Here is a 12,782-nt window from a genome sequence, read left to right as displayed (position 1 = left end):
GTCAGGTCAAAAGGTCATTCAAGCAAAATAAATCACGGGCAAACTTTTGGGAACGCTTGAAAACGCGGCCGGACGCCGGCTTGTTTTGCTTTTGACCCATTTTGTAGCGGCGGCGGCGCCGACAGACGCGCGCGGCGGCGGCGGCGGCGGCCGGCCGGCTCTCTGACAAGTGGCTGAGTGTGAAAAGTGACACGCGGGACTTTTCAAATTGGGGCCCGGGGAGCCCAAGCATAAAATAACTTCAATCTCGCCGGTTCTCCCAGGGATAGAGCGACAACAACAGAACAACAGCGAGGCGGCGGAGGAAGGGGAGGGGTGACGCTTGGAGTTATTAGAGGATAAAACATGCCTCTCCGTTTCTCCCAGGAAGCCCCGGGATGATCAATGGATTTAGTCACAGGGATATTCAAGCAGAAAATTGTTGCCTTTTTGCTTCTCTTTGACGCATTTCCACTACGCGCGGCCGAGGAGGGCCCCCCCCGGGCCCAAAATAACGGCGCTCCCCGGCAGTAATCCCGCAAAAAAAAAAAAAAAAAAAGGTGCGGGGGCCGCCGGTGTTAAAGGACGCGGGCGGGCCCGAGATTGAAAATTTTGCAGGTATAAAATTGAAGGCAGCCAGCTGAACAGGCGTAGTCAAAGCGGGGCGATTTTTCAAAAACACGGGGACCCCTGGATGACCAAAGGCAAAAGGAAGAGGAAAAAAGAACAAAAAGTGCACATGGGGCAAAGCTATGCATATATGATAGCATGATTTATTAGCCCTTTCTCTTCAGCTAGAAAAGGTTTCCCATGAGCGACAACTGCTTCATTTAGTCACGATGTTAAATAACATTGAAAGAAAATCGTTTGACATCCATTTATTGTACTTACTACCAAATGTTTCATTTACAATTAAACTGTAAATAATAATCCTTGCTACATCGTATTTGACCGTGATTGTTTGGTGTAAAGCAGGTGATAACGATATTTGGTATCAGTACGTACAAGAGTTGAGTAATCGTACTGGTATCGGTCATAAAAAAGTGGTGTTGAATAGTTTCACGTTGAACAATATTCATGAAGAATAAAAGAAAACATGGTCAATTTCGGACTATAGGCCGCTACTTTTTTCTCATGCTTTGAACCCTGCGGCTTATAGTCCAGTGCAGCAGTATTTTTTTTTTTTTACTGGCCACCAGAGGGCAATCTACTCCTAAACAAAACAAGACAGAAGAAGGTGCTATGGAAGTATTGATTTTGCGATTTATGTGCTAGATGCTTTCTAAGATGCGCTGTCAGCTTTTGAGAAAATGGAAGGCTTTTAGGTGCGCCTTATAGTGCGGAAATAAGTTATATTATTGTTTGTATTATAATGAAGCGACCTATGTGTGGTTTTTTTTTGTTTGTTTTTAATCAAGCACAACGCTTGAGTGGGGAAGCTCAAGTCGTGGACAATGAAAAGAACCCCCGAGCCCCGAGCCCCGGAGCCCCGCCTCCCGGGAGCCCGGGGGCCCCCGCGCGCACTGCGCAGATGACAGCAAAAAGCACGTGACGAACCGGTGCCATTACGGAGGGAAAAAGCAGCGGGGCGGCATGGGAGGGGGGCGTGGGAGGGGGGGTTCCCCGCTTCCCTGACACATTGCTCCTAATTAAGATTCCAAGTTTTTTTTTTTCTTTCTTAAGAATAGTCCAGTTTAGCCACTTGTTTTTTTCCTTTCGCTTTAGCGGATTAATCGGCAGCTAAATCAGCGCTCGGAAGGAGGCGCGGCGAGGGGCTCCCAGGGATGGGCCCGGCGCTCGCCGTGATTTTTCAGAGGCTCCGCGGGGAGTTGCGTCTATACTATTTGTCAGCGGCCATCATCTATTTTGTTTAAGCCTAATTGCACAGTCATTAGATTCTCCGCTTTAAATGCGCACTTGCCAAAGCCGGCGGCCATTTGTCCTAATCGCTTTACCTGGCTTCGGCTCCACCTTGGGCCTAACGAAAGCGTCTTATGTAACCCGCGACGGAAACTCGAGTGAATGTCTTCATCGCGTAGCCATGTAGAAAAAACTGGATTGCGGTTCATTGTGTGAGCCCCCGTTATGTGGCAGCTTCTTGAGGCATTTTTTTCTAATGAGTTTTTACAGTTATGTGAACTCCCTCCCGTGAAGTCATTCATTCAATCCCAAAGACGTATTTTTACGTTTTTTTTTCTTTAAAGCGTCCAGACATTCAATTCCGCGTAAGTATATACATTTTTATTCTTTTCGAGTGTTGGGCTAAACGAGGGTCTGAACATGGCTGGTGTATGAAGTAATAGATACTTTAGGCGCTATAAAAGTATTAAAGTAATTGATTGCTTTGGGTATTGAAATGCTAATTAAGGTTACATTAGGTTATCTGTACTGAAGTAAACAATTAATTTAGGGATTCAAGTATTAGTCTTCTATAAATACTTCAGTACTTAATTACCTAGAAAATGACCTAAAGTACTTGATTAATATAGCAAGAAATTGATTAGTTTAGCTGTTAATTTAGTCCTAGCCATTCTTATGTTCTCCTTTAGCCGAGCACTTGAAAAAAAAATAAAGAAAAAGATCAAAATTAGGACCTGGGTACCTGGGACTGAATTAGCTAAAAGTAATGATGATTACGTGAGGTACTAAAAATATGAAATAATTTATTACTTTGGGTATTGAAGTACTCACACATTTTGAATTTTGACGGATCGTTTTAACGTGAAAATCTCGTCACACTGCAAATATTGCCTCACTAGATTTGTTCAAACGTGATTTAATATAAAAGTACTGGATTTTAGAAATACCATACAGTATAAAAGTATTGGGGTTTTTTTCTGGGCCAAAACCACTTCCGATTATCGGTAATCAAGGAGGTCGATAACGGAAAATTCATGAATACAAACTCCAATTCTTTGTCGAAACGCCTACAATGAACAATCGCTCGAAACGGCGACTCGATTATGACGATAGGTGTCGATCGATTCTTTGCCGACGAATCGACCGATCTTGCCCGCGCTACCTCGAACCATACGCAAAGAAAACAAACTTACCCGGAGCTCTCTCTTCTTGGCGGCGTTGGAGAAAATCCAAATCGTAGAAAACGCCCGCGGGCGCGCCGCCCATCCAATTGGGCATCCGGCGCCGCCTTGGAGCGCCTGCGAAAGCGAGGCGACATTGCGTAAGCCCCCTTTGTACACAAGAGACAAAAGAGAGCATGTAATAGAATAGCAGGACAACCCCAAAAGAAAAAACAACAACATCCTTCATTTCCAGCGTACGCCGGCTATCATGTCAAGGGTGGGCAGGATTTCTTTTTATGGTTTAATTCAACACAATAGCATTTGCGATGGGGCTTTTGGGCATCTCAAGGGCATTCCCGGCGAAATTACTGAGACTCTGCACCATTTATCACAGGCTGACATGTGTCATGTTCCAGATTCTGGTGCAGAAAGGTTACAGCCCGAGACAGGCCTCTCTTTGTTGAGCAGCCATCAAAGACGGGACGCGAGCGCGCGCGCGCCTAAAATAAAGGCGGGGGAAGAAAAACAAGACTAGACCACGAGCGCCGCGAAGATGCCGGCCGGGCACCTTCGCCCGGATCGCCTCTCATTTCCGCCACCGTCTTTGCTATGAGGACGTCTCCCGGATTATGAGGAGAAAAAAAAAAACACTTTTTGCTGGACGAAGACGTCTTTGATCGAAGGTTCTCGTATCGCGCGTGTCATTTCGCAACTGGGGGACACTTGGCCTTTAAAATTCTTGAAAAGCAAACTGTCACTTTTCTGATTTTCTGCTACATATTCATCAATATTATGCAGCGTGAATATAAGACACACTTTTTAATGTATATTCCCCACTCCCATCCGCCACCAAGGAGGATTGATCGGTCAGCCACATAAGCTGAGCTTTGACGCATTTTTATATCAGCCGTATTCTTAATTGCAATAATTAGCGTAATGGGATGAGCTAGAGGACGGACGTCAGTTAGCTTATAGCATCAGCAGCTGGTGTTACCTCAAAACAGCTTTTTAAAGGCTCAGCCCGTGTTGTTGCACCCCCTCATACCTCCGCCCTCCCCCACATGTTATCTCTGCACAGCTCTCTCACTCACAGCCACAAGCAAGCCAAACAAGCAAGAAAACGCCTTTGTATTATGCCACGGCTCCGATATACAATGAGCGACGTTTTCATTTTAAGCCAAAATGTCGTCATTTGCGGCTCAACAAGATCCGGTTTTAACTCTCTCAATGCCATGGATGAACGTGAACACTTTCACTGCTTTTGGTGAGGTGCTTCAGATGCTCCTAAAAATATTTGTGTCAAAGTCACATATGCAATAAATACATCTTTTCACAAAAAAGCTCATTTTCTCCTTATTTTGTCCTAATGAGCTTGGTACACTCAAATTGGTACCTATTCTCAAACAGTGACGACCAAAGAACGGAATAAGGTAGCATCTTACGTGCTTTTTCTAGGTAAAGAACGGAATCCGATCTTTCATATGGTACCAGCGATGTCTAGTAATAGGACCCGATATCCTGCCGGCCTTGAAGGATGCGTCAAAATGCTCGGAATCGGTCGCCTTTTCACATCACGCCTGGCGCTGAAAGAGTTAACAGATTCTTTAACCGCTTGAGACTCCACAATAGGACTGAGCATGGCAGCGTCGTCGTAGTAAATCAAGTAGGCACTTTTGTCAAAATAAATAAAAAGTACTGAAGCCACAAAGAGCGAATCGCAAAGCGGCGGAGGAAGATTGCCGTTTGAGTTACCGTAATTCCCCAAACGAAAACACTTTTAAACTAGGCCGCTCATTGACGGCGCGCCTTATAATCTGCTGGGCCTTACCTCTGGTTAAACTGAACCGTCAAAATGCCATGGGGGGGGGGGGGGGGGGGGGCTCCATTAAAGAGGCATGTAAACAATCGTGGTATAAAGAGTGCATCAATAACTGCTGACATAGTTGAATGTAAAGTACGGCATGAAGAAGAGGCGGCGGCGGCTGGCTCCATGTGTATAGAATTCATTAATTCCAGCGCCGCATTATTTATGACTTGATATGATATAGTGGTGCGCTTTATAATATCACTGATTGTGCATATTTTCCAAAGGGAGACACCGGAGTAATTATGCAGAATGCCTCCGACCGCAAACGTACAATATTAATTGCGGGCCCGGTTGTTTATCAACGGCCAAGCGGCGTTTAAAAGCGTTTCGGAAGATTGGCGCCGTGACCCGGCCTCGTCCGCTATCTCATCCCGTCCCAAACACACGTTTTCACGTTGCTTTGTTCAAGTCCGTACGGGCACTTATTTACAATTTCTTTAATCTCTTTTCAAGTGTTTGGATTAAGGGGTATTTTTAGGTCGTAAAGTACGACAATAATCAATTACACATGAAAGCAGACAATATTGATTACTGTGAGTACAAAGTAATTAAAGTCATTCATATTGATGACTATAGTACTAAAGTAAAAGATGACCAGTACTTATTTCTGTAACTGATTGATAAATTTGATACATAAATTTGTAATTAATTACTTTAGGTACAAAAAAAATGCAATCAATTATATGAGGTAATTAAGTACTAAAGCAATCAAAACTAAGTATTCAATATCAATATTACTCATTAATAACAATCAATAATAATAAAATCAATAATAACCAAGTATTTGATTAAAGCGAGTGATATTGATTACCTTAGTACTAAAGTAAATGATTACTTCGGTACTTATTCCCTAGTGTAATCGATACTTCAATACTTACATATATAATTAATTACTTTAGGTAGTAAAGTAATCAAAAACTAATTAACATTACAGTGATCAAAATACCTGAACGTAATCAATATTAATCTTGCTTCGGTACACCTAAAATCAACGATTGCTAAAAAACTAAATTATGTAATTCATTGGTACTAAAAACTCAATCACTTTAGGAAATTAAGTACTTAAGTAATGAAAATATCTCAAAGTAGTCAATATCATATTACTTGGGTACTCAAGTATCTGATTAAAAACTATTTATTGATTACTTAAGAATCAAAGTATATACATACACACGCACATCTATAGTGTATATATACATACTATGCATATGCATATATATGTATATGCGCATGTATATACACACACACGTATTAGTACCTGGTATTTTATGTTTTAGGGTCTTAAAAGAAAAACAAACGTAAAACTAAGTCTGGGATTGAACGTGTTAAAGGCAAACAACGGCCGCATCTCTTTTAATGAAATAAAAGATAGCGATTCCTTTCTTTTGGAATATTTCGGAGTCCTGCCATTGACATCCAAACGTTGTCTTGAGAGTGATGCTAACATATCAAACATTTTTTTTTTTAAATGGGTATCAAATGGAGCAAAGTTAAGATGACAATGGCGGGGTTATGGTGTCATTAAGCGTACGCAAGAAGGTCAGCGGCTCCATAAAAGCTTTGATGGATGACACATGCCTTTGTGGACACTTGAGAACATGCAGGACGCGGCGAGGACGAGGACGAGGACGAGGACGAGAACGAGGACGACGGGGACGAGGAGCCTCTTTCGTGGGGCGTCACTGCCCTCTGCAGGATGGACAACACCTGCCGAAACACCTTCTACGACAAAAACACCTCTTTCCCGTCTCGGAGATTTTTGGAATTTATAGCTGTTTCATTGGTAAAAAAAAAAATAAAATATTTGAGAGTAAAAATAGGAAATACTGCGCTGAGAAAGCCCCTTCTGGGAGCCTGGATTTTTGACACTTGTGAAACCCTTTGAGACCGTGTGGACGTTAAGTAAATTTGACTTGACTGCAAATCCATTGGCATGCAACATGACGTGCAACTCTTTGTTAATAGGCCCGGTGCTGATGCAGTCATAGAAATAATTGCCTCATATACATACTGGATATTGTCAAAATATCCAGAAGCTCTTCAAAATCATGGCTATTATGATTTCATGTCTACCAGTGATTAAAAAAATAAAACCCTAACGCTAATGTATGGCTGGGTTCAAAAGAGGTTCAAAAACATTTAGTATTTAAGGAATACAAAAGATTATGTATAAACTGTGTAAAATCTTGTGGAAAACTGCAAAAGTTACATGTGGAAACTAAGAGATACGTATGTACAGATATATTATATATATATATATTATATATATATATATATATATATATATATATATATATATATACCTATTGTACATACGTATACACACGCATGCTGTATATATGTATTAGGGATGGGTCGACGTTTGTGTCGTTTAAGAGCCTCACGCAAATGTTACCAGCCAAATTCGTTTTCTTCTGGGGTTTCCTCTTTCATAGTGAATCCCGAGTCACACTTTGGAACAAAAGGTCTTTTTGTCCACTAAACGTCATCATGATGAGACCACTAAGACACATTAGCATGCAAAACTGCTGACCTTCCAGGCCCAAATGTTTTGCCGGATAAATAGCGCAGCACTTAAAAATTGCAAGAGGATTTGTGGGCCATGTTCCTGGTGCTTTTGACCCCCGCGGGACGTCAGCACGCGCGTGCTCTCTCTCACTCGCCGTCTTGACTCAGTCTGTCGTCAGAGTTGAAGCCGCGGTCGTGGAGCATTTCTATATTTAGGCCCGCTTTACTACGCCGAGCGCGCTTGCCCGAGATTCATTGCAAGAAATGTTGTAGCGCGGCAGCGTCCGGGGAGCTCTCCAAACATCACTCAATACAGAAAAAGCTTCCGCCAAACTACAAGGGGCTCGGTAAGAAAAAGGAGTCTGCCTCTTTAACTCATCCAATCCCAAAGACATATTTTTACATCTTTTTCTCCAATTCCGGGGACATACTGACGTAGATGTTTTCATTTTCTTTCAAGTGTTTGACTAAAGGTTGTAAAAATGGCTGATACTAAATGACGTATAAGACGCAGCCTTAATTTTGAACACACCCACACTTTGGAGACAATGTAAAAACGATCGTAAAACGGAATACATCCCATCTTCCTAAAGTCTTCATATTTCTTGTGTTCATATCTGTAATGATATACCGTAATTCACTAAATATACGATGCACCTGTGTATAGGAGTCACCCTTTATTTTAGGGTCAAATTCTGGTGTTTTCTATGTTACCATGTAGGAGATGCGTCAACACTTTGGTGACAATACACAAACTATAGCAAAACAGAATAAACCGTTCTTTAGTCTTCATTTCTGATTGTCTATGAATAAAGTTTGACTGACATTCGATTGCTTTGTTGGCATTCCCTTTCGCGCAGTTCCATCTAGTGGATGCAGAAAGCAAGCCCAGCCACTACAGTAGCTTCTATCCTATGTGCCTTACAATGCGGTGCGGCCTATACATGAAAACTGTTTAAAAATACAGCATCCATTGAAGGTGCGCCTTAAAATCAGGTGCGCCTTATAGCGCGGAAAATACGGAACCTAAAAGTGCCTTTTTGCTTTTGCTTGACTTTTTTGGGGGGTAAGAACATAGTTTGGAATGTTGATGGTGTGACTGCGGTGTCTTTTTCCCAATTACATGACAGCAGTTGTGATGTGTCGCCTCGCCACTCGCTTTCCATCTGTCACAATAGAGGCGCTTCCACATTAGAGGGAGCGCACGTGCAAAGTGTGGAGGCTTCAACTGCCAAAGCGCATAAGATGCGCTAATCCGCCATGATCTGCGACTTCCCGCCCCCCCCTCCGCATCATCACGTCGGGTGTGCTTATTTAGGACATTGATCCTAAACGGGCCTGCTGCTCCCTGATTACTCGGACTCGCCCGGTTGGAACAACTTGTTTGCTCAGCAAAAAAAAAAAAAAAAAATCACGCAGTACAGCGTTCCCTCACTACATCGCGGCTTTATTTGAAAACCAATGAAAAATGTAGAATTTTTTTCTTTGATAACGTTTTAAATGTGATACAGACTTCCATGATTGACAAATATTATATTCATTTGATTGATGATTCCATACATGGCTGCACCGTACATTGTAGTTCTGTTACCGCGCCTTCATTCTATTGCAGATTTTTTATTGATGACCATAATTCGCTCTATTGTCGGTTTACTGCATTATTTTTCTTGCCATTTGTCATCCTTTTAAGTCAGACCAATCAAAAAATTGCCCCAAAAATAAGAACGCATTGATTTTGCTGCTTTATTCAAATTGTACAAATGCAATATCACACGAAATTCCCAGAATTCCTACAAATACAAGATTCACTTGTGTATAGGATGCACCCTCAATTACGAGGTCAAATTCTGGCATTTTTATGTCCCCGTGTATTAGAAGCATCAACAATGCAAAAACTTTCGAAACTTTTCATATTTTCTTGCATCGCTATCTGTAAATCATATATTTGTTGCAGCTTAAGTTTAAGATTTCTCATATTGTGAGCGGTCAGTGAATGCAGCATCAGCGTAACATTGAATGCGCTCCAAGCGGTTGTTTTTCTTTTCATTTATAGGACGCACCCATACTTTTGCCCTTCATTTTTTGGGGCAAAAAACGTGCGTCTTATGTTTGTTGTGGAAGCGCACGGAACATTTAACCGTAAAGAACATTTTTGGAGATGACCTCCCCCCTTTTAGCAGTTGAAAACAAATGACACAAAGAATCGAGAATTCCGGTTGTTTTCACTGTCACGCAAAAACAACAAGCGCCATTCAAACGGCAGAACGCAGTCAGTCCAACACCCCATAATAAACAGATAGCAAAGGCATTGATTTGACTTTTCCCAGCGGCCATCCACCAAACGACGCTCGTCAATTAGTTTTGTCAATTTTGTCCGACAACATTCATACACCGGGCAAATCCATAGGGCTTTACGCAGGGAAAGAATGATTAAAATCAGGATTAAAAGAAAAGATGAAAGTCCGGCTAAAACCTGAACATGAAAGCAGGACAAATGAAAAGACAAAAGCAAACCGTCAAAGGACCCGGCACGGATTACGACGTCTCCGTCTAAAAAGGCCGACCGAGAAAGTTTTCCGGCCGTGGTCGACATATAAACACCTTAAAGGGCGAGTGGCGTCGGTGCAGCCAAAGTGTTCTAATGGCGATTGCGAAATTCACCCGCATTTTGAGGGGAGGGCGCGGCCGTTTTGACACGTATCGCTCGCGGCTCGAAAAGTTTGAATTTAGCCTCGAGAGTTAACCTTTATGAACTTGGAGTGAAAGAAAGAAAGAAAGAAAGAAAGAAAGAAAGAAAGAAAGAAAGAAAGAAAGAAAGAAAGAAAGAAAGAAAGAAAGGAAAGATAAAGAAAAAGAAAAAAATATATATAAAATAGGAGAAAAGCAGGAAAAGAAACTAATCGAAAGTTTAAAAAAGAAATAAAGAAATAAAATAAGAGAAAGAGAGCAAAAGAAAAGAAAATAGGAAAGAAAGAGAACGAGAAACAGTAGGAGAAAAAGAAGCAAAGAACAAAAAAAGAATTTGAATGCATCATGCCTCAAGTTTTGCTTTTGGAGAGATAAGCCTGATTTTTCTTTGAAATTGGGAGAGTGATGTTTGATGTTTTTTTTTTGGGGGGGGGGGGCAACAGAAGTGTGGTAACTATAATCTTTGAATGATGGATCAACGATTGCAGTTTGGGTAAACTTCTCAAAAAAGCCAACGCAGGAAGGGTGTCCGTGGCAGCAAAAAAAAAAAAAAAAAAAAGTCAAATGCCCACCTCTGGTAGGCGGGCGCCCCAAGTCGCCCCCAGCCACCCGACCCCCCCGCCAGCTACCCTACCAGTCACCTCTGCCCTATCCAGTTTAGCCAGCACCGGGGTTAATTCCGTGTCCCCAAGCTGGAACAACAGGATCACAGCCACAGCACTAATACTCAATAGCCACTGACCTACTTTGTTGGATTACGCCGGGGGGGGGGGGGGGGGGGGCAACGACGACGACGGATCGCCCGCCCTAATGCCAGCCATGAAAACGATCTAATGGTCCGAACTGTTTTGTTTAATCCGGGAGCGCGCTCGCCGGCGTTATTTATTTCTCATTACAGGGAGTGCACTTTCCGCTGATGGGATTAAATGGGCCGGCGACCGCCCGCCCGTCCGCCCGGCCGGCCGCCCATCGCAACTTTTGGCCTTTGCGCCGGCTTTCTTCGCCACAGTTTGTTTGGATGCGAGGCGAAAAACTGCAGTTTTTCTTTTAGTAGTAGTCGTAGGCACTTTTTTTTATTTATAGTTTGGCAGTTTGCGCGATCAAGATTTTCAGGAAAAAAAATAGGTTGCAAATGAAGGGTTCAAGGCTTTCAAACAAGTTACCGTAAATTCCATGCTAAAAGGCGCACCTAAAAGCCTTCCATTCTCTTAAAAGCTGACGTGCGCCTTATAATTTGGTGCGCCTTATGCGGTGCATACGTTGCAAGTTTTTGAGAAAATGTTTATGGGGAAGAGGTGCAAAAACAGCGCCATTTTATAGAATATTTCCACACTATAAGGCACGATAAGGTTTTTGAAGTGTCAACAAGTTGATGATTAAAACAGACGTCCGTCAATTTGATAAAACCCCGACTTGCGGACCAATCGATGAAACTCCCATCGACGTGAAATCCGAAGGTCAACCCTGTCATAGTACAGGCGTCCTGGCCATGGGGAAATTCAGACGCGTCCCGAACGGCCGCTCCGATCCGGCCGTACTTGGACGAGCTCCTGCTACGGGATTGTCCAAAATGAGATTTTAAGCGGGGGCGTTTTCAGCGCGGCGACCTAGCGGTGAAGACGTCTCCCGTTCGCATTCGGCTAGCCGGGACAGACTCCGGCTAACGCTAATGAGGACGAGCGCGGGCGAACGCGCTTGGCCGTCCGCCCGCCCGTCGTGTCCCATTGAGTTTTTGGAGCGGACCCAAGCCGGCCGTCATCTGAGGCCCCCCCCCGCGAACGACTTGTTGACGGGCCGTTTCCTTCTCATGCAAATGAGGCGCCGCGTGGGCGCCGGCGGCGTCCAAATGTATTTTTCCGCTCCATTACATCGCCGCCAGGGGGCGCCGGATTCCCGGAGCGTGCCGGTGTTTGTGTTTGACAAATTGGCACGGAGCTAAGGCGTACTCGGCGCCGGCGAGGAGCCTTTTACGATGGGCCTCCCGCGACCCGCGTCTGATTTTATATGCGTATAATCCGCTCGGCGGCGACGGCCCGCGCGTGGCGGCGACGGACGCGCTTGGTTGAGAGCGGGTCCGCCGTCGGCGTGTCGCGAGTCATCAATTACAAGATGCGTGGCGTTTGACTGAAGCGGGCGGCTTTCTCTGCAGCGATTAGGCGCATGTCGCCCCGGACATTCCGGTCCATACCCGCTGGGCCGCCGCAACGTACTGTACGCCGTTCGGTAGTCCGGCCCGCGAGGCAATTACCGTAACACCTCACCAATGTAACATTGAATGCACTCCAAGCAGTCGTTTTTCCTTTTCCTCGCGACGCAGCTCGAGTTCATTTTATCATAAGTACCCGAAGTTGCGCAACCTCCGTGTTTCACCAGGTTTACGATTGAGTGTACATGTCAAAAGATGAATCAAATGGGATATTTGTGGAAGAATAATAAATGATAACATGACAATAATAATAAACGGAATATTTTCGTGTTCTCTAACCGGTGCACACAGCTCCATACTTTGCCTCTCTTAATTGAATTAGATGGAGACGCGATAACTTTTACATGAGCCTCTCTGTTTTAGTGATATTGCAAGGACGGACTCGGACGTCGTTTCAGTCCGCTCGCTTCTTTGATTGCAAATAATGGCTAACACGAGCCGCCGTTAGCTGCAGCATGCAATGGACGCTAACAGCCCGTGACGTCCGCCCGTTCCGGTACTGTAATTATTG

At 43.8% G+C, this 12,782-nt stretch overlaps 1 long non-coding RNA gene across 1 annotated transcript in view; it reads right to left on the bottom strand.

Annotated features, from left to right (window-relative positions):
- LOC148422994 (uncharacterized) overlaps nucleotides 1-3,174 on the bottom strand; it is a 121,678-nt gene extending 118,504 nt beyond the window's left edge. The window contains exon 1 of the long non-coding RNA XR_015865870.1: nucleotides 3,033-3,174. This is a non-coding gene — a long non-coding RNA (uncharacterized LOC148422994). The remainder of the gene's footprint in view (nucleotides 1-3,032) is intronic.
- Nucleotides 3,175-12,782: the final 9,608 nt, after the last annotated feature.

This window comes from Hippichthys cyanospilos, chromosome 6 (assembly GCF_059441005.1).
Source record: "Hippichthys cyanospilos isolate Australia breed blue-spotted pipefish chromosome 6, RoL_Hcya_1.0, whole genome shotgun sequence".
NCBI lineage: Eukaryota > Metazoa > Chordata > Actinopteri > Syngnathiformes > Syngnathidae > Hippichthys > Hippichthys cyanospilos.
This window is presented reverse-complemented; position numbering and strand designations above follow the sequence as displayed.